The sequence below is a fragment of the Scomber japonicus genome, chromosome 13 (assembly GCF_027409825.1).
Source record: "Scomber japonicus isolate fScoJap1 chromosome 13, fScoJap1.pri, whole genome shotgun sequence".
NCBI lineage: Eukaryota > Metazoa > Chordata > Actinopteri > Scombriformes > Scombridae > Scomber > Scomber japonicus.
Window position 1 is genome coordinate 209229 of NC_070590.1, and position 27789 is coordinate 237017.

Consider the following 27789-nt stretch of genomic DNA (forward strand, 5'->3'; position numbering starts at 1 on the left):
GGCCAGGGAGTTATAGTTGATCAGGATCTGTCCTTTAATTCCCACATAAAACATATTTCAAGGACTGCCTTCTTTCATCTGCGTAATATTGCAAAAATTAGACACATCCTGTCTCAAAATGATGCTGAAAAACTAGTCCATGCATTTATTACTTCTAGGCTGGACTATTGTAATTCATTATTATCAGGCTGCCCTAACGAGTCTCTAAAGACTCTCCAGCTGGTCCAGAACCCTAACCCTAGAACCCTAACAAGTCTCTAAAGACTCTCCAGCTGCTCCAGAACCCTAACCCTAGAACCCTAACAAGTCTCTTAAGACTCTCCAGCTGGTCCAGAACCCTAACCCTAGAACCCTAACAAGTCTCTAAAGACTCTCCAGCTGGTCCAGAACCCTAACCCTAGAACCCTAACAAGTCTCTTAAGACTCTCCAGCTGGTCCAGAACCCTAACCCTAGAACCCTAACAAGTCTCTAAAGACTCTCCAGCTGGTCCAGAACCCTAACCCTAGAACCCTAACCCTAGAACCCTAACAAGTCTCTAAAGACTCTCCAGCTGGTCCAGAACCCTAACCCTAGAACCCTAACCCTAGAACCCTAACAAGTCTCTAAAGACTCTCCAGCTGGTCCAGAACCCTAACCCTAGAACCCTAACAAGTCTCTAAAGACTCTCCAGCTGGTCCAGAACCCTAACCCTAGAACCCTAACCCTAGAACCCTAACAAGTCTCTAAAGACTCTCCAGCTGGTCCAGAACCCTAACCCTAGAACCCTAACGAGTCTCTAAAGACTCTCCAGCTGGTCCAGAACCCTAACCCTAGAACCCTAACGAGTCTCTAAAGACTCTCCAGCTGGTCCAGAATGCAGCTTCTCGTGTTCTGACAGAAACTAGAAAGAGAGATCATATTACTCCCATCTTGGCTTCACTGCATCGGCTTCCTGTAAAATTCAGAATAGAATTTAAATTCCTTCTCCTCACCTTCAAAGCTCTCAATGATCAGGCTCCATCATATCTCAAAGAACTCATAGAACCTTATGAACCTACTAGAACACTGCGCTCCCAACTCATAGAACCTTATGAACCTACTAGAACACTGCGCTCCCAGCTCATAGAACATTATGAACCTACTAGAACACTGTGCTCCCAGCTCATACAACCTCATGAACCTACTAGAAGACTGCGTTCCCAGCTCATAGAACCTTATGAACCTACTAGAACCCTGCGCTCCCAGCTCATAGAACCTTATGTACCTACTAGAACCCTGTGCTCCCAGCTCATAGAACCTTATGAACCTATTAGAACACTGTGCTCCCAGCTCATAGAACCTTATGAACCTACTAGAACACTGTGCTCCCAGCTCATAGAACCTTATGTACCTACTAGAACCGTGTGCTCCCAGCTCATAGAACCTTATGAACCTATTAGAACACTGTGCTCCCAGCTCATAGAACCTTATGAACCTACTAGAACCCTGCACTCCCAGCTCATAGAACCTTATGAACCTACTAGAACACTGCGCTCCCAGCTCATAGAACCTTATGAACCTATTAGAACACTGTGCTCCCAGCTCATTGAACCTTATGAACCTACTAGAACACTGTGCTCCCAGCTCATAGAACCTCATGAACCTACTAGAAGACTGCGCTCCCAGCTCATAGAACCTTATGTACCTACTAGAACACTGTACTCCCAGCTCATAGAACCTAATGAACCTACTAGAACCCTGCGCTCCCAGCTCATAGAACCTTATGAACCTACTAGAACCCTGTGCTCCCAGCTCATAGAACCTTATGAACCTACTAGAACCCTGCGCTCCCAGCTCATAGAACCTTATGAACCTACTAGAACACTGTGCTCCCAGCTCATAGAACCTTATGTGCCTACTAGAACACTGTACTCCCAGCTAATAGAACCTAATGAACCTACTAGAACACTGCGCTCCCAGCTCATAGAACCTTATGTACCTACTAGAACCCTGTGCTCCCAGCTCATAGAACCATATGAACCTATTAGAACACTGTGCTCCCAGCTCATAGAACCTTATGAACCTACTAGAACCCTGCACTCCCAGCTCATAGAACCTCATGTACCTACTAGAACACTGTGCTCCCAGCTCATAGAACCTTTTGTACCTACTAGAACACTGTGCTCCCAGCTCATAGAACCTTATGAACCTACTAGAACCCTGCACTCCCAGCTCATAGAAACTCATGTACCTACTAGAACACTGCGCTCTCAGCTCATAGAACCTTATGTACCTACTAGAACACTGTGCTCCCAGCTCATAGAACCTTAAGAACCTACTAGAACCCTGCACTCCCAGCTCATAGAACCTTATGAACCTACTAGAACACTGCGCTCCCAGCTCATAGAACCTCATGGACCTACTAGAACAATGTGCTCCCAGCTCATAGAACCTTATGAACCTACTAGAACACTGCGCTCCCAGCTCATAGAACCTTTTGTACCTACTAGAACTGTGTGCTCCCAGCTCATAGAACCTCATGAACCTACTAGAAGACTGCGCTCCCAGCTCATAGAACCTTATGTACCTACTAGAACACTGCGCTCCCAGCTCATAGAACCTTATGTACCTCCTAGAAGACTGCGTTCCCAGCTCATAGATCCTAATGAACCTACTAGAACCCTGCGCTCCCAGCTCATAGAACCTTATGAACCTACTAGAACACTGCGTTCCCAGCTCATGGAACCTTATGAACCTTCTAGAACACTGCGCTCCCAGCTCATAGAACCTCATGGACCTACTAGAACACTGTGCTCCCAGCTCATAGAACCTAATGAACCTACTAGAACCCTGCGCTCCCAGCTCATAGAACCTTATGTACCTCCTAGAAGACTGCATTCCCAGCTCATAGAACCTTATGAACCTACTAGAACACTGCACTCCCAGCTCATAGAACCTTATGTACCTACTAGAACACTGCGCTCCCAGCTCATAGAACCTTATGAACCTACTAGAACACTGTGCTCCCAGCTCATAGAACCTTATGAACCTACTAGAACACTGTGCTCCCAGCTCATAGAACCTTATGAACCTACTAGAACACTGCGCTCCCAGCTCATAGAACCTTATGATCCTATTAGAACACTGTGCTCCCAGCTCATAGAACCTTATGAACCTACTAGAACACTGCGGTCCCGGCTCATAGAACCCAATGAACCTACTAGAACACTAGAACCTCATGTACCTACTGCGTCCACTTGCCTTCCTCGGCAACGACAGTGGCAATGTGTTTAAGCAGCACTTCAGAAAGAAACTCAGGTAACGAGCTTTTAGCGTTAGCAGCATGCTCAATGTTAGTGTTAGCCTCACACAGGTCAACAGGATCTTCTGCCGTATCCTGGGGCTGGTCAACTTTTTGTTGTTTTGCAGACTTCTGCGTTGCAAAGTGAAGTTAAGAAGACAGTTTGATATTTTTTTGCGCTGGTTCAGGTGGTGAAAGATGAGTTACTTAGTTCTGAACGGGGGAGAGACGATGCCACGCTGCTGCTCGCTACCATACCATACCGGAAGCCCCACAGACCTCACTCGGGGCTGTTTATGTTAAATCATCTGTCACTGTCTGATAAACTGTCAGTATACCTGACTCCTTTGAATGAACTGCTCTTAAAATGAACCTATCCATAATAACTCCATTAAGGTTGTGGCAGTATACAGACCATCCTCAGCTTTCTCCAGTCAATCAATAACTTAACAGACTTACTCACACAGTACAACAGATGTTGGTCTATGGTCTTAACTGGTTCACATCTGATTCAGATTGTTTAAAAGAAATGTGTAATAATCTGAATCTGACAGATAATTAATGAGCCAACTAGATCGAACTTGAAGGAGATCAACTCAATAGACCTAAATTTGTGCAACAGGAGTAAAAATATAACAGCTTCTGGTGTTTTCAGCCTTGGTATCAGTGACCACTGTCCTTTAGCCTCAGAAACACTAACATGGAAACATCTTGCTCTAAGATTATTATAAACAGATTATTATCATTTACTCTGCTGCATCATCCTGGAATACTTTACAAGAGACACTCAACTCAACATAATCGTTACCATGGAGACCAATTTAAAACTATGATCTCCAGCTGCTCTGTTCTCTGTGTTCTCCACATCACTGAAAATGAGGACTTGCCCTCAATGACCTCCTCAAGATTTGAATAAAGGTTAAATAAGTAAGTATTCCTCTTCTCAGGAGAGTCACATACTAAACTTCACTTTTAAATCCTTACCTTCCATCAGCAGGTTGTCCATCAAACTTAATAGGATTACCCATAGACCAGTCACTCTTCATGGACACACTGCTGGGTGTAGGAGAGTCTGCTCTCTGCTGCTGCATCCTGATACTAATAAAACAGACAAAAGCATGAAGTTAAAACCAAAGAAATGAAGGATTAATCATCAGTTTAAATGTCATATTAAATAGAAATGTTTCAGAACAGAGTGACTGATGAGTTCATATTGCTGCAGTGATGAAAAGAGGATGGCAGCGACTTGGTCATGAGTCAACAGAAGAAGAAGGAAGTGAGGATGTTCCACAGCAGTTCTATGGCTCAGTAACAATCTGTGTTAACCTCAATAACTAAAGATGGAAATACAAACATCCCAGTTCACCTTCAGATGGATGAACACAGCATCAAGCAGCTTTTACTCTGTACAGACTCTGTTAGAGCAGCTACAAGGTGATCCAAACATCTTTTAAAGACTGGCCCTGGTGCTTTATGTGTTTTCACAGATGTTGTGGCTTCAGCTTCCTCTTTTTGTGTAACGCTGTCATCCATCAAATGTTTAGTATCTTCTTTTAATAATCTGCTGTCCATTTCCCAGCTGATCCAAACAGATCCTGATAATAACTTTCAATCATTTTCTGATGTGAATGGGATCATTGATCATATTGCTCTCCTGATATATGAGAGAAGAAAGGAAAAGATCCTTTTTCTTCATTTTTCTCCTCTTGTTTGTTTGTTTAGAAGAGAGGAGGCAGAAGAAGAAAGAGAAATAAAAAGGTATGAAATGAAAGTGGTATAAGCTGTGGCTGAATGAGCCGGTACACGAGGGTGAGTTACAAAGGAGTCGGGATCAGGTGGATTAATATTGTAATGATATCAATGTGTTGTCTGTTAAATTGAATCAGATGAAGTAAATAAAGTGAAAGAGAAGAAAATAAAGCCACAGAGGTGTTACATGTCAGTGTTGTCCTGCAGAGGGCAGCAAACACCTGCCAACACTGAGTCAGAAGCTCTGTGAGAGAGGAAGATGAGTCTTTCTGAGATGAAGATGTTCCTGTTACACTGAACAATAATCAGCTATCCAATCACAGCTTGGAGGCAGAGCTGTGGGCGGAGCTTATCAACAGCAGCAGAGGTGAAGTCAAACATGACAGACAGCCTTTGACTATGAAGTTACACACATATTGATATAGTGACCATGTTGGTGTCTTATAACACTGAACTCTTTGACATGTGACTGTTGTACAGGTCAACACTGTGATGTCACTGATGAAACTAGATATTTCTCCACTTTCTATAACAGAGCAGATCTGTTTAAACATGATGGACTCCTATGAACTATGACTATCCATGAACGTTGAACTCACACTTTGCTCCTGCAAAGCCTTCGCTGCTTGACGGTGAGGAAACCAAAATAGTCTCTATCCCCGACTCTCAGTCTCTGCTCCTGTCTTCAGTGTCTCTGTTCTTATCACTAATGGTCCTCATAAACAACACCAGTCTAAATCCTATAACAAGTGCAGACCAGAACATTTAAAACCTATAAAACCTAATTCCAAAACAAGTATAAAATCAAACTCTATAACTAACTCTACTTATCCCTACGATGACTCCAGCAATGACTGTTTCAATCCTCATGTTTTCAAGTCAAGACAAGGTTTGGAGCTGATGCATCTAAATATGAGAAACATATGAAACTCATTTAAATTGGATCATTTGACAATTGTCAGATCACAGACTGATCCTGATATCCTGTTTCTAACAGAAACCTGGCTTAAAGACAGAACACATGCCTCAGAAATGTCCAACATGACTTTAATCAGTTCAGAATAGACAGAGTTGGTAGAGTTGGTGTGGCTGTTTATGTTAAATCATCTGTCACTGTCTGATAAACTGTCAGTATACCTGACTCCTTTGAATGAACTGCTCTTAAAATGAACCTATCCATAATAACTCCATTAAGGTTGTGGCAGTATACAGACCATCCTCAGCTTTCTCCAGTCAATCAATAACTTAACAGACTTACTCACACAGTACAACAGATGTTGGTCTATGGTCTTAACTGGTTCACATCTGATTCAGATTGTTTTAAAGAAATGTGTAATAATCTGAATCTGACAGATAATTAATGAGCCAACTAGACCGAACTTGAAGGAGATCAACTCAATAGACCTAAATTTGTGCAACAGGAGTAAAAATATAACAGCTTCTGGTGTTTTCAGCCTTGGTATCAGTGACCACTGTCCTTTAGCCTCAGAAACACTAACATGGAAACATCTTGCTCTAAGATTATTATAAACAGATTATCATCATTTACTCTGCTGCATGATCCTGGAATACTTTACAAGAGACACTCAACTCAACATAATCGTTACCATGGAGACCAATTTAAAACTATGATCTCCAGCTGCTCTGTTCTCTGTGTTCTCCACATCACTGAAAATGAGGACTTGCCCTCAATGACCTCCTCAAGATTTGAATAAAGGTTAAATAAGTAAGTATTCCTCTTCTCAGGAGAGTCACATACTAAACTTCACTTTTAAATCCTTACCTTCCATCAGCAGGTTGTCCATCAAACTTAATAGGATTACCCATAGACCAGTCACTCTTCATGGACACACTGCTGGGTGTAGGAGAGTCTGGTCTCTGCTGCTGCATCCTGATACTAATAAAACAGACACAAAAGCATGAAGTTAAAACCAAAGAAATGAAGGATTAATCATCAGTTTAAATGTCAGATTAAATAGAAATGTTTCAGAACAGAGTGACTGATGAGTTCATATTGCTGCAGTGATGAAAAGAGGATGGCAGCGACTTGGTCATGAGTCAACAGAAGAAGAAGGAAGTGAGGATGTTCCACAGCAGTTCTATGGCTCAGTAACAATCTGTGTTAACCTCAATAACTAAAGATGGAAATATAAACATCCCAGTTCACCTTCAGATGGATGAACACAGCATCAAGCAGCTTTTACTCTGTACAGACTCTGTTAGAGCCGCTACAAGGTGATCCAAACATCTTTTTAAAGACTGGCCCTGGTGCTTTATGTGTTTTCACACATAAAGCACCAGGGCCAGGGATTTATTGTTGATCAGGATCTGTCCTTTAATTCCCACATAAAACAAATTTCAAGGACTGCCTTCTTTCATCTGCGTAATATTGCAAAGATTAGACACATCCTGTCTCACAATGATGCTGAAAAACTAGTCCATGCATTTATTACTTCTAGGCTGGACTACTGTAATTCATTATTATCAGGCTGTCCTAACGAATCTCTAAAGACTCTCCAGCTGGTCCAGAACCCTAACCCTAGAACCCTAACCCTAGAACCCTAACAAGTCTCTAAAGACTCTCCAGCTGGTCCAGAACCCTAACCCTAGAACCCTAACGAGTCTCTAAAGACTCTCCAGCTGGTCCAGAACCCTAACCCTAGAACCCTAACCCTAGAACCCTAACCCTAGAACCCTAACGAGTCTCTAAAGACTCTCCAGCTGGTCCAGAATGCAGCTGCTCGTGTTCTGACAGAAACTAGAAAGAGAGATCATATTACTCCCATCTTGGCTTCACTGCATCAGCTTCCTGTAAAATTCAGAATAGAATTTGAATACCTTCTCCTCACCTTCAAAGCTCTCAATGGTCAGGCTCCATCATATCTCAAAGAGCTCATAGAACCTTATGAACCTACTAGAACACTGCGCTCCCAGCTCATAGAACCTTATGAACCTACTAGAACGCTGCGCTCCCAGCTCATAGAACCTTATGAACCTACTAGAACACTGCGCTCCCAGCTCATAGAACCTTATGAACCTACTAGAACGCTGCACTCTCAGCTCATAGAACCTTATGAACCTACTAGAACGCTGCGCTCCCAGCTCATAGAACCTCATGAACCTACTAGAACACTACGCTCCCAGCTCATAGAACCTTATGAACCTTCTAGAACACTGCGCTCCCAGCTCATAGAACCTTATGAACCTATTAGAACACTGCGCTCCCAGCTCATAGAACCTTATGAACCTACTAGAACACTGCGCTCCCAGCTCATAGAACCTTATGAACCTATTAGAACACTGCGCTCCCAGCTCATAGAACCTTATGAACCTACTAGAACACTGCGCTCCCAGCTCATAGAACCTTATGAACCTATTAGAACACAGTGCTCCCAGCTCATAGAACCTCATGAACCTACTAGAACACTGCACTCCCAGCTCATAGAACTTTATGTACCTACTAGAACCCTGCGCTCCCAGCTCATAGAACCTTATGAACCTTATGAACCTATTAGAACACTGCGCTCCCAGCTCATAGAACCTTTTGTACCTACTAGAACTGTGTGCTCCCAGCTCATAGAACCTTATGAACCTATTAGAACACTGTGCTCCCAGCTCATAGAACCTTATGAACCTACTAGAACCCTGCGCTCCCAGCTCATAGAACCTTATGAACCTACTAGAACCCTGCGGTCCCGGCTCATAGAACCTTATGAACCTACTAGAACACTGCGCTCCCAGCTCATAGAACCTTATGAACCTATTAGAACACTGCGCTCCCAGCTCATAGAACCTTATGAACCTACTAGAACACTGCGCTCCCAGCTCATAGAACCTTATGAACCTATTAGAACACAGTGCTCCCAGCTCATAGAACCTCATGAACCTACTAGAACACTGCACTCCCAGCTCATAGAACTTTATGTACCTACTAGAACCCTGCGCTCCCAGCTCATAGAACCTTATGAACCTTATGAACCTATTAGAACACTGCGCTCCCAGCTCATAGAACCTTTTGTACCTACTAGAACTGTGTGCTCCCAGCTCATAGAACCTTATGAACCTATTAGAACACTGTGCTCCCAGCTCATAGAACCTTATGAACCTATTAGAACACTGTGCTCCCAGCTCATAGAACCTTATGAACCTACTAGAACACTGCGCTCCCAGCTCATAGAACCTTATGAACCTATTAGAACACTGCGCTCCCAGCTCATAGAACCTTATGAACCTACTAGAACACTGCGCTCCCAGCTCATAGAACCTTATGAACCTATTAGAACACAGTGCTCCCAGCTCATAGAACCTCATGAACCTACTAGAACACTGCACTCCCAGCTCATAGAACTTTATGTACCTACTAGAACCCTGCGCTCCCAGCTCATAGAACCTTATGAACCTTATGAACCTATTAGAACACTGCGCTCCCAGCTCATAGAACCTTTTGTACCTACTAGAACTGTGTGCTCCCAGCTCATAGAACCTTATGAACCTATTAGAACACTGTGCTCCCAGCTCATAGAACCTAATGAACCTACTAGAACCCTGCGCTCCCAGCTCATAGAACCTTATGTACCTCCTAGAAGGCAAGGCAAGGCAGTTTTATTTATATAGCGCATTTCATACACAATGGCAATTCAATGTGCTTTACATGAAACAGAAAAACATGTAATTTGAGAAACTTAAAACATACAATTAACCCCCCCCCACACCCCCCCATAATAAAAACAAAGTACAGAAAAATAGAAAGACATAAATAAAATGATTGCAGCATAAAATAATAAATTAGCTTTAAAATCATTAAAAGGACATAGAGTGCAAATGAAAGATTAAAATGTAAAGTGCTTTAAAAGAGCTCAATCGTAAGCACAGGAGAAGAGAAATGTTTTTAACCTGGATTTAAAAGTGTTCACTGTTGGGGCTGATTTCAGTTCTGCTGGTAGTTTGTTCCAGTAGAAGACTGCGTTCCCAGCTCATAGAACCTTATGTACCTCCTAGAAGACTGCGTTCCCAGCTCATAGAACCTTATGAACCTACTAGAACCCTGCGCTCCCAGCTCATAGAACTTTATGTACCTACTAGAACCCTGTGCTCCCAGCTCATAGAACCTTATGAACCTTATGAACCTATTAGAACACTGCGCTCCCAGCTCATAGAACCTTTTGTACCAACTAGAACACTGTGCTACCAGCTCATAGAACCTTATGAACCTACTAGAACACTGCGCTCCCAGCTCATAGAACCTTATGAACCTACTAGAACACTGCGCTCCCAGCTCATAGAACCTCATGAACCTACTAGAAGACTGCGCTCCCAGCTCATAGAACCTTATGTACCTACTAGAACCCTGTGCTCCCAGCTCATAGAACCTTATGAACCTTATGAACCTATTAGAACACTGCGCTCCCAGCTCATAGAACCTTTTGTACCAACTAGAACACTGTGCTACCAGCTCATAGAACCTTATGAACCTACTAGAACACTGCGCTCCCAGCTCATAGAACCTTATGAACCTACTAGAACACTGCGCTCCCAGCTCATAGAACCTCATGAACCTACTAGAAGACTGCGTTCCCAGCTCATAGAACCTTATGAACCTACTAGAACCCTGCGCTCCCAGCTCATAGAACCTTATGAACCTACTAGAACACTGCGCTCCCAGCTCATAGAACTTTATGTACCTACTAGAACCTTGCGCTCCGAGCTCATAGAACCTCATGAACCTACTAGAACACTGCGCTCCCAGCTCATAGAACCTTATGAACCTACTAGAACACTGCGCTCCCAGCTCATAGAACCTTATGAACCTATTAGAACACAGTGCTCCCAGCTCATAGAACCTAATGAACCTACTAGAAAACTGTACTCCCAGCTCATAGAACCTTATGAACCTACTAGAACCCTGCGCTCCCAGCTCATAGAACCTTATGTACCTACTAGAACCCTGCGCTCCCAGCTCATAGAACCTTATGAACCTACTAGAACACTGCGCTCCCAGCTCATAGAACCTTATGAACCTACTAGAACACTGCGCTCCCAGCTCATAGAACCTTATGAACCTATTAGAACACTGTGCTCCCAGCTCATAGAACCTAATGAACCTACTAGAAAACTGTACTCCCAGCTCATAGAACCTTATGAACCTACTAGAACCCTGCGCTCCCAGCTCATAGAACCTTATGTACCTCCTAGAAGACTGCATTCCCAGCTCATAGAACCTTATGAACCTACTAGAACCCTGCGCTCCCAGCTCATAGAACTTTATGTACCTACTAGAACCCTGCGCTCCCAGCTCATAGAACCTCATGAACCTACTAGAACACTGCACTCCCAGCTCATAGAACTTTATGTACCTACTAGAACCCTGCGCTCCCAGCTCATAGAACCTTATGAACCTTATGAACCTATTAGAACACTGCGCTCCCAGCTCATAGAACCTTTTGTACCTACTAGAACTGTGTGCTCCCAGCTCATAGAACCTTATGAACCTATTAGAACACTGTGCTCCCAGCTCATAGAACCTAATGAACCTACTAGAACCCTGCGCTCCCAGCTCATAGAACCTTATGTACCTCCTAGAAGACTGCGTTCCCAGCTCATAGAACCTTATGTACCTCCTAGAAGACTGCGTTCCCAGCTCATAGAACCTTATGAACCTACTAGAACACTGCGCTCCCAGCTCATAGAACTTTATGTACCTACTAGAACCCTGTGCTCCCAGCTCATAGAACCTTATGAACCTTATGAACCTATTAGAACACTGCGCTCCCAGCTCATAGAACCTTTTGTACCAACTAGAACACTGTGCTACCAGCTCATAGAACCTTATGAACCTACTAGAACACTGCGCTCCCAGCTCATAGAACCTTATGAACCTACTAGAACACTGCGCTCCCAGCTCATAGAACCTTATGAACCTATTAGAACACTGTGCTCCCAGCTCATAGAACCTTTTGTACCTACTAGAACTGTGTGTGCTCCCAGCTCATAGAACCTCATGAACCTACTAGAAGACTGCGCTCCCAGCTCATAGAACCTTATGTACCTACTAGAACACTGTACTCCCAGCTCATAGAACCTAATGAACCTACTAGAAGACTGCGTTCCCAGCTCATAGAACCTTATGAACCTACTAGAACCCTGCGCTCCCAGCTCATAGAACCTTATGAACCTACTAGAACACTGCGCTCCCAGCTCATAGAACTTTATGTACCTACTAGAACCTTGCGCTCCGAGCTCATAGAACCTTATGAACCTACTAGAACCCTGCGCTCCCAGCTCATAGAACCTTATGTACCTCCTAGAAGACTGCGTTCCCAGCTCATAGAACCTTATGAACCTACTAGAACCCTGCGCTCCCAGCTCATAGAACCTTATGAACCTTATGAATCTATTAGAACACTGCGCTCCCAGCTCATAGAACCTTTTGTACCAACTAGAACACTGTGCTACCAGCTCATAGAACCTTATGAACCTACTAGAACACTGCGCTCCCAGCTCATAGAACCTTATGAACCTACTAGAACACTGCGCTCCCAGCTCATAGAACCTCATGAACCTACTAGAAGACTGCGCTCCCAGCTCATAGAACCTTATGTACCTACTAGAACCCTGTGCTCCCAGCTCATAGAACCTTATGAACCTTATGAACCTATTAGAACACTGCGCTCCCAGCTCATAGAACCTTTTGTACCAACTAGAACACTGTGCTACCAGCTCATAGAACCTTATGAACCTACTAGAACACTGCGCTCCCAGCTCATAGAACCTTATGAACCTACTAGAACACTGCGCTCCCAGCTCATAGAACCTCATGAACCTACTAGAAGACTGCGCTCCCAGCTCATAGAACCTTATGTACCTACTAGAACACTGTACTCCCAGCTCATAGAACCTAATGAACCTACTAGAAGACTGCGTTCCCAGCTCATAGAACCTTATGAACCTACTAGAACCCTGCGCTCCCAGCTCATAGAACCTTATGAACCTACTAGAACACTGCGCTCCCAGCTCATAGAACTTTATGTACCTACTAGAACCTTGCGCTCCGAGCTCATAGAACCTCATGAACCTACTAGAACACTGCGCTCCCAGCTCATAGAACCTTATGAACCTATTAGAACACAGTGCTCCCAGCTCATAGAACCTAATGAACCTACTAGAAAACTGTACTCCCAGCTCATAGAACCTTATGAACCTACTAGAACCCTGCGCTCCCAGCTCATAGAACCTTATGTACCTACTAGAACCCTGCGCTCCCAGCTCATAGAACCTTATGAACCTACTAGAACACTGCGCTCCCAGCTCATAGAACCTTATGAACCTACTAGAACACTGCGCTCCCAGCTCATAGAACCTTATGAACCTATTAGAACACTGTGCTCCCAGCTCATAGAACCTAATGAACCTACTAGAAAACTGTACTCCCAGCTCATAGAACCTTATGAACCTACTAGAACCCTGCGCTCCCAGCTCATAGAACCTTATGTACCTTCTAGAAGACTGCATTCCCAGCTCATAGAACCTTATGAACCTACTAGAACCCTGCGCTCCCAGCTCATAGAACTTTATGTACCTACTAGAACCCTGCGCTCCCAGCTCATAGAACCTCATGAACCTACTAGAACACTGCACTCCCAGCTCATAGAACTTTATGTACCTACTAGAACCCTGCGCTCCCAGCTCATAGAACCTTATGAACCTTATGAACCTATTAGAACACTGCGCTCCCAGCTCATAGAACCTTTTGTACCTACTAGAAATGTGTGCTCCCAGCTCATAGAACCTTATGAACCTATTAGAACACTGTGCTCCCAGCTCATAGAACCTAATGAACCTACTAGAACCCTGCGCTCCCAGCTCATAGAACCTTATGTACCTCCTTGAAGACTGCGTTCCCAGCTCATAGAACCTTATGAACCTACTAGAACACTGCGCTCCCAGCTCATAGAACTTTATGTACCTACTAGAACCCTGTGCTCCCAGCTCATAGAACCTTATGAACCTTATGAACCTATTAGAACACTGCGCCCCCAGCTCATAGAACCTTTTGTACCAACTAGAACACTGTGCTACCAGCTCATAGAACCTTATGAACCTACTAGAACACTGCGCTCCCAGCTCATAGAACCTTATGAACCTACTAGAACACTGCGCTCCCAGCTCATAGAACCTTATGAACCTATTAGAACACTGTGCTCCCAGCTCATAGAACCTTTTGTACCTACTAGAACTGTGTGTGCTCCCAGCTCATAGAACCTCATGAACCTACTAGAAGACTGCGCTCCCAGCTCATAGAACCTTATGTACCTACTAGAACACTGTACTCCCAGCTCATAGAACCTAATGAACCTACTAGAAGACTGCGTTCCCAGCTCATAGAACCTTATGAATCTACTAGAACCCTGCGCTCCCAGCTCATAGAACCTTATGAACCTACTAGAACACTGCGCTCCCAGCTCATAGAACTTTATGTACCTACTAGAACCTTGCGCTCCGAGCTCATAGAACCTCATGAACCTACTAGAACACTGCGCTCCCAGCTCATAGAACCTTATGAACCTACTAGAACACTGCGCTCCCAGCTCATAGAACCTTATGAACCTATTAGAACACAGTGCTCCCAGCTCATAGAACCTAATGAACCTACTAGAAAACTGTACTCCCAGCTCATAGAACCTTATGAACCTACTAGAACCCTGCGCTCCCAGCTCATAGAACCTTATGTACCTCCTAGAAGACTGCGTTCCCAGCTCATAGAACCTTATGAACCTACTAGAACCCTGCGCTCCCAGCTCATAGAACTTTATGTACCTACTAGAACCCTGCGCTCCCAGCTCATAGAACTTTATGTACCTACTAGATCCCTGCGCTCCCAGCTCATAGAACCTTATGAACCTACTAGAACACTGCGCTCCCAGCTCATAGAACCTTATGAACCTATTAGAACACTGTGCTCCCAGCTCATAGAACCTAATGAACCTACTAGAAAACTGTACTCCCAGCTCATAGAACCTTATGAACCTACTAGAACCCTGCGCTCCCAGCTCATAGAACCTTATGTACCTCCTAGAAGACTGCTTTCCCAGCTCATAGAACCTCATGAACCTACTAGAACCCTGCGCTCCCAGCTCATAGAACTTTATGTACCTACTAGAACCCTGCGCTCCCAGCTCATAGAACCTCATGAACCTACTAGAACACTGCGCTCCCAGCTCATAGAACCTTATGAACCTACTAGAACACTGCACTCCCAGCTCATAGAACCTTATGAACCTATTAGAACACTGTGCTCCCAGCTCATAGAACCTTTTGTACCTACTAGAACTGTGTGCTCCCAGCTCATAGAATCTAATGAACCTACTAGAACACTGTACTCCCAGCTCATAGAACCTTATGAACCCACTAGAACCCTGCGCTCCCAGCTCATAGAACCTTATGTACCTCCTAGAAGACTGCGTTCCCAGCTCATAGAACCTTATGAACCTACTAGAACCCTGCGCTCCCAGCTCATAGAACTTTATGTACCTACTAGAACCCTGCGCTCCCAGCTCATAGAACCTTATGAACCTATTAGAACACTGTGCTCCCAGCTCATAGAACCTTTTGTACCAACTAGAACACTGTGCTACCAGCTCATAGAACCTTATGAACCTACTAGAACACTGCGCTCCCAGCTCATAGAACCTTATGAACCTACTAGAACACTGCGTTCCCAGCTCATAGAACCTTATGAACCTACTAGAACCCTGCGCTCCCAGCTCATAGAACCTAATGAACCTACTAGAAAACTGTACTCCCAGCTCATAGAACCTTATGAACCTACTAGAACCCTGCGCTCCCAGCTCATAGAACCTTATGAACCTTATGAACCTATTAGAACACTGCGCTCCCAGCTCATAGAACCTTTTGTACCTACTAGAACTGTGTGCTCCCAGCTCATAGAACCTTATGAACCTATTAGAACACTGTGCTCCCAGCTCATAGAACCTAATGAACCTACTAGAACCCTGCGCTCCCAGCTCATAGAACCTTATGTACCTCCTAGAAGACTGCGTTCCCAGCTCATAGAACCTTATGTACCTCCTAGAAGACTGCGTTCCCAGCTCATAGAACCTTATGAACCTACTAGAACACTGCGCTCCCAGCTCATAGAACTTTATGTACCTACTAGAACCCTGTGCTCCCAGCTCATAGAACCTTATGAACCTTATGAACCTATTAGAACACTGCGCTCCCAGCTCATAGAACCTTTTGTACCAACTAGAACACTGTGCTACCAGCTCATAGAACCTTATGAACCTACTAGAACACTGCGCTCCCAGCTCATAGAACCTTATGAACCTACTAGAACACTGCGCTCCCAGCTCATAGAACCTTATGAACCTATTAGAACACTGTGCTCCCAGCTCATAGAACCTTTTGTACCTACTAGAACTGTGTGTGCTCCCAGCTCATAGAACCTCATGAACCTACTAGAAGACTGCGCTCCCAGCTCATAGAACCTTATGTACCTACTAGAACACTGTACTCCCAGCTCATAAAACCTAATGAACCTACTAGAAGACTGCGTTCCCAGCTCATAGAACCTTATGAACCTACTAGAACCCTGCGCTCCCAGCTCATAGAACCTTATGAACCTACTAGAACACTGCGCTCCCAGCTCATAGAACTTTATGTACCTACTAGAACCTTGCGCTCCGAGCTCATAGAACCTAATGAACCTATTAGAACACTGTGCTCCCAGCTCATAGAACCTTTTGTACCAACTAGAACACTGTGCTACCAGCTCATAGAACCTTATGAACCTACTAGAACACTGCGCTCCCAGCTCATAGAACCTTATGAACCTACTAGAACACTGCGTTCCCAGCTCATAGAACCTTATGAACCTACTAGAACCCTGCGCTCCCAGCTCATAGAACCTAATGAACCTACTAGAAAACTGTACTCCCAGCTCATAGAACCTTATGAACCTACTAGAACCCTGCGCTCCCAGCTCATAGAACCTTATGTACCTCCTAGAAGACTGCGTTCCCAGCTCATAGAACCTTATGAACCTACTAGAACCCTGCGCTCCCAGCTCATAGAACTTTATGTACCTACTAGAACCCTGCGCTCCCAGCTCATAGAACATCATGAACCTACTAGAACACTGCGCTCCCAGCTCATAGAACCTTATGAACCTACTAGAACACTGCACTCCCAGCTCATAGAACCTTATGAACCTATTAGAACACAGTGCTCGCAGCTCATAGAACCTTTTGTACCTACTAGAACTGTGTGCTCCCAGCTCATAGAACCTAATGAACCTACTAGAACACTGTACTCCCAGCTCATAGAACCTTATGAACCTACTAGAACCCTGTGCTCCCAGCTAATAGAACCTTATGTACCTCCTAGAAGACTGCGTTCCCAGCTCATAGAACCTTATGTACCTCCTAGAAGACTGCGTTCCCAGCTCATAGAACCTTATGAACCTACTAGAACCCTGCGCTCCCAGCTCATATAACTTTATGTACCTACTAGAACCCTGCGCTCCCAGCTCATAGAACCTTATGAACCTATTAGAACACTGCGCTCCCAGCTCATAGAACCTTTTGTACCAAGTAGAACACTGTGCTACCAGCTCATAGAACCTCATGAACCTACTAGAACACTGCGCTCCCAGCTCATAGAACCTTATGAACCTACTAGAACACTGCGCTCCCAGCTCATAGAACCTTATGAACCTACTAGAACACTGCGCTCCCAGCTCATAGAACCTTATGAACCTATTAGAACACTGTGCTCCCAGCTCATAGAACCTTTTGTACCTACTAGAACTGTGTGTGCTCCCAGCTCATAGAACCTCATGAACCTACTAGAACACTGTGCTCCCAGCTCATAGAACCTTATGTACCTACTAGAACACTGTACTCCCAGCTCATAGAACCTAATGAACCTACTAGAAGACTGCGTTCCCAGCTCATAGAACCTTATGAACCTACTAGAACACTGCGCTCCCAGCTCATAGAACCTTATGAACCTACTAGAACACTGTGCTCCCAGCTCATAGAACCTTATGAACCTACTAGAACCCTGCGCTCCCAGCTCATAGAACCTTATGTACCTCCTAGAAGACTGCGTTCCCAGCTCATAGAACCTTATGAACCTACTAGAACCCTGCGCTCCCAGCTCATAGAACTTTATGTACCTACTAGAACCCTGCGCTCCCAGCTCATAGAACATCATGAACCTACTAGAACACTGCGCTCCCAGCTCATAGAACCTTATGAACCTACTAGAACACTGCACTCCCAGCTCATAGAACCTTATGAACCTATTAGAACACTGCGGTCCCGGCTCATAGAACCCAATGAACCTACTAGAACACTAGAACCTTATGGACCTACTAGAACACTGCGCTCCCAACTCATAGAACCTTATGATCCTATTAGAACACTGCGCTCCCAGCTCATAGAACCTTATGTACCTACTAGAACACTGCGGTCCCGGCTCATAGAACCCAATGAACCTACTAGAACACTAGAACCTTATGAACCTACTGCGTCCACTTGCCTTCCTCGGCAACGACAGTGGCAATGTGTTTAAGCAGCACTTCAGAAAGAAACTCAGGTAACGAGCTTTTAGCGTTAGCAGCATGCTCAATGTTAGTGTTAGCCTCACACAGGTCAACAGGATCTTCTGCCGTATCCTGGGGCTGGTCAACTTTTTGTTGTTTTGCAGACTTCTGCGTTGCGAAGTGAAGTTAAGAAGACAGTTTGATATTTTTTTGCGCTGGTTCAGGTGGTGAAAGATGAGTTACTTAGTTCTGAACGGGGGAGTGACGATGCCACGCTGCTGCTCGCTACCATACCATACCGGAAGCCCCACAGACCTCACTCGTGGCTGTTTATGTTAAATCATCTGTCACTGTCTGATAAACTGTCAGTATACCTGACTCCTTTGAATGAACTGCTCTTAAAATGAACCTATCCATAATAACTCCATTAAGGTTGTGGCAGTATACAGACCATCCTCAGCTTTCTCCAGTCAATCAATAACTTAACAGACTTACTCACACAGTACAACAGATGTTGGTCTATGGTCTTAACTGGTTCACATCTGATTCAGATTGTTTAAAAGAAATGTGTAATAATCTGAATCTGACAGATAATTAATGAGCCAACTAGACCTAACTTGAAGGAGATCAACTCAATAGACCTACATTTGTGCAATAGGAGTAAAAATATAACAGCTTCTGGTGTTTTCAGCCTTGGTATCAGTGACCACTGTCCTTTAGCCTCAGAAACACTAACATGGAAACATCTTGCTCTAAGATTATTATAAACAGATTATCATCATTTACTCTGCTGCATCATCCTGGAATACTTTACAAGAGACACTCAACTCAACATAATCGTTACCATGGAGACCAATTTAAAACTATGATCTCCAGCTGCTCTGTTCTCTGTGTTCTCCACATCACTGAAAATGAGGACTTGCCCTCAATGACCTCCTCAAGATTTGAATAAAGATTAAATAAGTAAAAATAAGTAAATATTGATTCCTCTTCTCAGGAGAGTCACATACTAAACTTCACTTTTAAATTCTTACCTTCCATCAGCAGGTTGTCCATCAAACTTAATAGGATTACCCATAGACCAGTCACTCTTCATGGACACACTGCTGGGTGTAGGAGAGTCTGCTCTCTGCTGCTGCATCCTGATACTAATAAAACAGACACAAAAGCATGAAGTTAAAACCAAAGAAATGAAGGATTAATCATCAGTTTAAATGTCAGATTAAATAGAAATGTTTCAGAACAGAGTGACTGATGAGTTCATATTGCTGCAGTGATGAAAAGAGGATGGCAGCGACTTGGTCATGAGTCAACAGAAGAAGAAGGAAGTGAGGATGTTCCACAGCAGTTCTATGGCTCAGTAACAATCTGTGTTAACCTCAATAACTAAAGATGGAAATATAAACATCCCAGTTCACCTTCAGATGGATGAACACAGCATCAAGCAGCTTTTACTCTGTACAGACTCTGTTAGATCAGCTACAAGGTGATTCAAACATCTTTTTAAAGACTGGCCCTGGTGCTTTATGTGTTTTCACAGATGTTGTGGCTTCAGCTTCCTCTTTTTGTGTAACGCTGTCATCCATCAAATGTTTAGTATCTTCTTTTAATAATCTGCTGTCCATTTCCCAGCTGATAGAAACAGATCCTGATAATAACTTTCAATCATTATCTGATGTGAATGGGATCATTGATCATATTGCTCTCCTGATATATGAGAGAAGAAAGGAAAAGATCCTTTTTCTTCATTTTTCTCCTCTTGTTTGTTTGTTTAGAAGAGAGGAGGCAGAAGAAGAAAGAGAAATAAAAAGGTATGAAATGAAACTGGTATAAGCTGTGGCTGAATGAGCCGGTACATGAGGGTGAGTTCCAAAGGAGTCGGGATCAGGTGGATTAATATTGTAATGATATCAATGTGTTGTCTGTTAAATTGAATCAGATGAAGTAAATAAAGTGAAAGAGAAGAAAATAAAGCCACAGAGGTGTTACATGTCAGTGTTGTCCTGCAGAGGGCAGCAAACACCTGCCAACACTGAGTCAGAAGCTCTGTGAGAGAGGAAGATGAGTCTTTCTGAGATGAAGATGTTCCTGTTACACTGAACAATAATCAGCTATCCAATCACAGCTTGGAGGCAGAGCTGTGGGCGGAGCTTATCAACAGCAGCAGAGGTGAAGTCAAACATGACAGACAGCCTTTGACTATGAAGTTACACACATATTGATATAGTGACCATGTTGGTGTCTTATAACACTGAACTCTTTGACATGTGACTGTTGTACAGGTGAACACTGTGATGTCACTGATGAAACTAGATATTTCTCCACTTTCTATAACAGAGCAGATCTGTTTAAACATGATGGACTCCTATGAACTATGACTATCCATGAACGTTGAACTCACACTTTGCTCCTGCAAAGCCTTCGCTGCTTGACGGTGAGGAAACCAAAATAGTCTCTATCCCCGACTCTCAGTCTCTGCTCCTGTCTTCAGTGTCTCTGTTCTTATCACTAATGGTCCTCATAAACAACACCAGTCTAAATCCTATAACAAGTGCAGACCAGAACATTTAAAACCTATAAAACCTAATTCCAAAACAAGTATAAAATCAAACTCTATAACTAACTCTACTTATCCCTACGATGACTCCAGCAATGACTGTTTCAATCCTCATGTTTTCAAGTCAAGACAAGGTTTGGAGCTGATGCATCTAAATATGAGAAACATATGAAACTCATTTAAATTGGATCATTTGACAATTGTCAGATCACAGACTGATCCTGATATCCTGTTTCTAACAGAAACCTGGCTTAAAGACAGAACACATGCCTCAGAAATGTCCAACATGACTTTAATCAGTTCAGAATAGACAGAGTTGGTAGAGTTGGTGTGGCTGTTTATGTTAAATCATCTGTCACTGTCTGATAAACTGTCAGTATACCTGACTCCTTTGAATGAACTGCTCTTAAAATCAACCTATCCATAATAACTCCATTAAGGTTGTGGCAGTATACAGACCATCCTCAGCTTTCTCCAGTCAATCAATAACTTAACAGACTTACTCACACAGTACAACAGATGTTGGTCTATGGTCTTAACTGGTTCACATCTGATTCAGATTGTTTAAAAGAAATGTGTAATAATCTGAATCTGACAGATAATTAATGAGCCAACTAGACCGAACTTGAAGGAGATCAACTCAATAGACCTAAATTTGTGCAACAGGAGTAAAAATATAACAACTTCTGGTGTTTTCAGCCTTGGTATCAGTGACCACTGTCCTTTAGCCTCAGAAACACTAACATGGAAACATCTTGCTCTAAGATTATTATAAACAGATTATCATCATTTACTCTGCTGCATCATCCTGGAATACTTTACAAGAGACACTCAACTCAACATAATCGTTACCATGGAGACCAATTTAAAACTATGATCTCCAGCTGCTCTGTTCTCTGTGTTCTCCACATCACTGAAAATGAGGACTTGCCCTCAATGACCTCCTCAAGATTTGAATAAAGGTTAAATAAGTAAGTATTCCTCTTCTCAGGAGAGTCACATACTAAACTTCACTTTTAAATCCTTACCTTCCATCAGCAGGTTGTCCATCAAACTTAATAGGATTACCCATAGACCAGTCACTCTTCATGGTCATGAGTCAACAGAAGAAGAAGGAAGTGAGGATGTTCCACAGCAGTTCTATGGCTCAGTAACAATCTGTGTTAACCTCAATAACTAAAGATGGAAATATAAACATCCCAGTTCACCTTCAGATGGATGAACACAGCATCAAGCAGCTTTTACTCTGTACAGACTCTGTTAGAGCCGCTACAAGGTGATCCAAACATCTTTTTAAAGACTGGCCCTGGTGCTTTATGTGTTTTCACACATAAAGCACCAGGGCCAGGGATTTATTGTTGATCAGGATCTGTCCTTTAATTCCCACATAAAACAAATTTCAAGGACTGCCTTCTTTCATCTGCGTAATATTGCAAAGATTAGACACATCCTGTCTCACAATGATGCTGAAAAACTAGTCCATGCATTTATTACTTCTAGGCTGGACTACTGTAATTCATTATTATCAGGCTGTCCTAACGAATCTCTAAAGACTCTCCAGCTGGTCCAGAACCCTAACCCTAGAACCCTAACCCTAGAACCCTAACCCTAGAACCCTAACCCTAGAACCCTAACAAGTCTCTAAAGACTCTCCAGCTGGTCCAGAACCCTAACCCTAGAACCCTAACCCTAGAACCCTAACAAGTCTCTAAAGACTCTCCAGCTGGTCCAGAACCCTAACCCTAGAACCCTAACAAGTCTCTAAAGACTCTCCAGCTGATCCAGAACCCTAACCCTAGAACCCTAACCCTAGAACCCTAACCCTAGAACCCTAACAAGTCTCTAAAGACTCTCCAGCTGGTCCAGAACCCTAACCCTAGAACCCTAACCATCATCCTGGAATACTTTACAACAGACACTCAAACTCAGCACGGTCGTTACCATGGAGACCAATTTAAAACTATGATCTCCAGCTGCTCTGTTCTCTGTGTTCTCCATATCACTGAAAATGAGGACTTGCCCTCAATGACCTCCTCAAGATTTAAATAAAGATTAAATAAGTAAGTATTCCTCTTCTCAGGAGAGTCACATACTAAACTTCACTTTTAAATCCTTACCTTCCATCAGCAGGTCGTCCATCTTTAAACTTCATAGGAAGCTCCATAGAGTTGTCAATCTTCATGGTGAGACCTGAATCCGTGGTGAGACCTGGATCCACGGTGAGACCTGAATCCGTGGTGAGACCTGGATCCACGGTGAGACCTGGATCCACGGTGAGACCTGAATCCGTGGTGAGACCTGGATCCACGGTGAGACCTGGATCCACGGTGAGATCTGGATCCATGGTGAGACCTGGATCCCTGGTGAGACCTGGATGAGGACTTGCCCTCAATGACCTCCTCAAGATTTAAATAAAGATTAAATAAGTAAAAATGAGTAAATATTATTATTAATGTGCCGTACATCTTCAAGGTAAAATTGAACTCTGTAAAACATATGTTCTGACTCACATGTTGGACTGAAAGGAATTTTACTTACTATATACTTGATATTACAACACATCGGCTCAAAACGTGCAGAAAATATTTTTAGTATAAGAACTCTTCATGTAAACTAGAAACTGGGGAAAAAAGATATTACTTTATATACATAATCGTAAAAACTGACCTGAGAGTTTCCAGTCCAGCAGAAATCCTCTGTTTCACCAGCTGGAGAGACTTCCTGAGACCATCAGCTGATTGGAGGAGAGACACACGTGTGGAAATATACATATTATATAACTATAACATGATGTATGATGTCATGTATGATGTATGATGTCATGTATTATGTATGATGTCATGTATGATGTCATGTATGATGTCACGTATGATGTCATGTATGATGTATGATGTCATGTATTATGTATGATGCCATGTATGATGTCATGTATGATGTCATGTATGATGTCATGTATGATGTATGATGTCACGTATGATGTCATGTATTATGTATGATGTCATGTATGATGTCATGTATGATGTCATGTATTATGTATGATGTCATGTATTATGTATGATGTCATGTATGATGTCATGTATAATGTCATGTATGATGTCACGTATGATGTCATGTATGATGTATGATGTCATGTATGATGTATGATGTCATGTATGATGTCATGTATGATGTATGATGTCACGTATGATGTCATGTATGATGTATGATGTATGATGTCACGTATGATGTATGATGTCATGTATGATGTCATGTATGATGTCATGTATGATGTCAGGTATGATGTCATGTATGATGTCATGTATGATGTCATGTATGATGTCATGTATGATGTCATGTATGATGTATGATGTCACGTATGATGTCATGTATGATGTCATGTATTATGTATGATGTCATGTATGATGTATGATGTCATGTATGATGTAGGATGTCATGTATGATGTCATGTATGATGTCATGTATTATGTATGATGTCATGTATTATGTATGATGTCATGTATGATGTCATGTATGATGTATGATGTCATGTATGATGTATGATGTCACGTATGATGTATGATGTCATGTATGATGTCATGTATGATGTCATGTATGATGTCATGTATGATGTCATGTATGATGTATTATGTATGATGTCATGTATGATGTATTATGTATGATGTCATGTATGATGTCATGTATGATGTATGATGTCATGTATGATGTCACGGATGATGTCATGTATGATGTATGATGTCATGTATGATGTCATGTATGATGTCATATATGATGTCATGTATGATGTATGATGTCATGTATGATGTATGATGTCATGTATGATGTATTATGTATGATGTCATGTATGATGTCATGTATGATGTCATGTATGATGTATGATGTCATGTATGATGTCATGTATGATGTATGATGTCACGTATGATGTCACGTATGATGTATGATGTCATGTATGATGTATGATGTCACGTATGATGTCACGTATGATGTATGATGTCATGTATTATGTATGATGTAATGTATGATGTCACGTATGATGTCACGTATGATGTCATGTATGATGTATGATGTCACGTATGATGTATGATGTCATGTATTATGTATGATGTCATGTATGATGTCATGTATGATGTCATGTATGATGTCATGTATGATGTCATGAATGATGTATGATGTCATGTATGATGTAATGTATGATGTATGATGTCATGTATGATGTCATGTATGATGTATGATGTCATGTATGATGTAATGTATGATGTCATGTATGATGTATGATGTCATGTATGATGTAATGTATGATGTCATGTATGTTGTATGATGTCATGTATGATCTCATGTATGATGTATGATGTCATGTATTATGTCATGTATGATGTCATGTATGATGTATGATGTCATGTATGATGTCATGTATGATGTAATGTATGATGTCATGCATGATGTATGATGTCATGTATGATGTCATGTATGATGTATGATCTCATGTATGATGTATGATGTCATGTATGATGTCATGTATGATGTCATGTATGATGTATGGATGTCATGTATGATGTCATGTATGATGTATGATGTCATGTATGATGTCATGTATGAAGAATCTCACCTGACTTCAGCAGCAGCTGTCTGACTTGTTCCTGTCCTCCATCTTCATTGTTGAAGACGGAGGACAGGAACAAGTCAGACAGGCAGACAAAGAGACAGACAGTCAGAAAGACAGAGAGACAGACAGGCAGACAGACAGAGAGAGAGACAGAGAGACAGAGAGACAGACAGAGAGACAGAGAGACAGACAGGTGTACCTGGCAGGTTGGTCTCTGGGACTTTCTGCACTTCTTGTGATTTCTCCAGCAGTTGTTTGACTTGTTCTTCTTCGTTGGTTTTATTGTTGAACAGATGAAATCTTCGTCCGAACTTCTCGGCAATCTGTTTCAGAGGACTTGCTTTAAACTCAAAGATGTAATCCTCCAGCGTCTTGTCCTTTAAGATGTCTCCGCCTGTGAAGAGCAGGTAACTGTGCTTTAACCCCTCGTCTCCCAGCAGTGAGACAGCCGCCTCCACGGCCTTCTGGTCCTCTGCAGTGAACCGACGCACTCGGATCAGCACCAGGAACAGTCTGGGTCTGCTGGACTGCAGGACCTCCTGACACCTGGTCCTGACCTGCTCTTCAGCACCAGCACATAATATTCCCGGAGTGTCGATCACTGAGATGTTTTTCCCAAACACACTTCCTGTCTGCTCACAGATCTGTCTGGTCACCGGTCTGAGAGCCTTTCTAGACTCAAACACTGTTCGTCTTAAGATGGTGTTTCCTGAAGCACTTTTACCGACTCCAGAGCGTCCCAGCAGGACGATGGTGAGATCTGGATCCATGGTGAGACCTGGATCCACGGTGAGATCTGCATCCATGGTGAGACCTGGATCCCTGGTGAGACCTGGATGAGGACTTGCCCTCAATGACCTCCTCAAGATTTAAATAAAGATTAAATAAGTAAAAATGAGTAAATATTATTATTAATGTGCCGTACATCTTCAAGGTAAAATTGAACTCTGTAAAACATATGTTCTGACTCACATGTTGGACTGAAAGGAATTTTACTTACAATATACTTGATATTACAACACATCGGCTCAAAACGTGCAGAAAATATTTTTAGTATAAGAACTCTTCATGTAACCTAGAAACTGGGGAAAAAAGATATTACTTTATATACATAATCATAAAAACTGACCTGAGAGTTTCCAGTCCAGCAGAAATCCTCTGTTTCACCAGCTGGAGAGACTTCCTGAGACCATCAGCTGATTGGAGGAGAGACACACGTGTGGAAATATACATATTATATAACTATAACATGATGTATGATGTCATGTATGATGTATGATGTCATGTATTATGTATGATGTCATGTATGATGTCATGTATGATGTCATGTATGATGTATGATGTCACGTATGATGTCATGTACGATGTATGATGTCATGTATGATGTCACGTATGATGTATGATGTCATGTATGATGTCACGTATGATGTCATGTATGATGTATGATGTCATGTATGATGTCATGTATGATGTATGATGTCATGTATGATGTATGATGTCATGTATGATGTATGATGTCATGTATGATGTCATGTATGATGTATGATGTCATGTATGATGTATGATGTCATGTATGATGTCACGTATGATGTATGATGTCATGTATGATGTCATGTATGATGTATGATGTCATGTATGATGTATTATGTATGATGTCATGTATGATGTATGATGTCATGTATGATGTCATGTATGATGTATTATGTATGATGTCATGTATGATGTATTATGTATGATGTCATGTATGATGTCATGTATGATGTATGATGTCATGTATGATGTCACGGATGATGTCATGTATGATGTCATGTATGATGTCATGTATGATGTATTATGTATGATGTCATGTATGATGTATGATGTCATGTATTATGTATGATGTCATGTATTATGTATGATGTCATGTATGATGTCACGTATGATGTCAGGTATGATGTATGATGTCAGGTATGATGTCATGTATGATGTATGATGTCACGTATGATGTATGATGTCATGTATTATGTATGATGTAATGTATGATGTCATGTATGATGTATGATGTTATGTATGATGTCAT

At 42.5% G+C, this 27789-nt stretch overlaps 1 pseudogene; it reads right to left on the minus strand.

The window, feature by feature from the left end:
- The window catches only part of LOC128371665 (GTPase IMAP family member 8-like), a 92392-nt pseudogene extending 65892 nt beyond the window's left edge, over window positions 1-26500 (minus strand).
- Between the last annotated feature and the right edge of the window lie 1289 nt (window positions 26501-27789).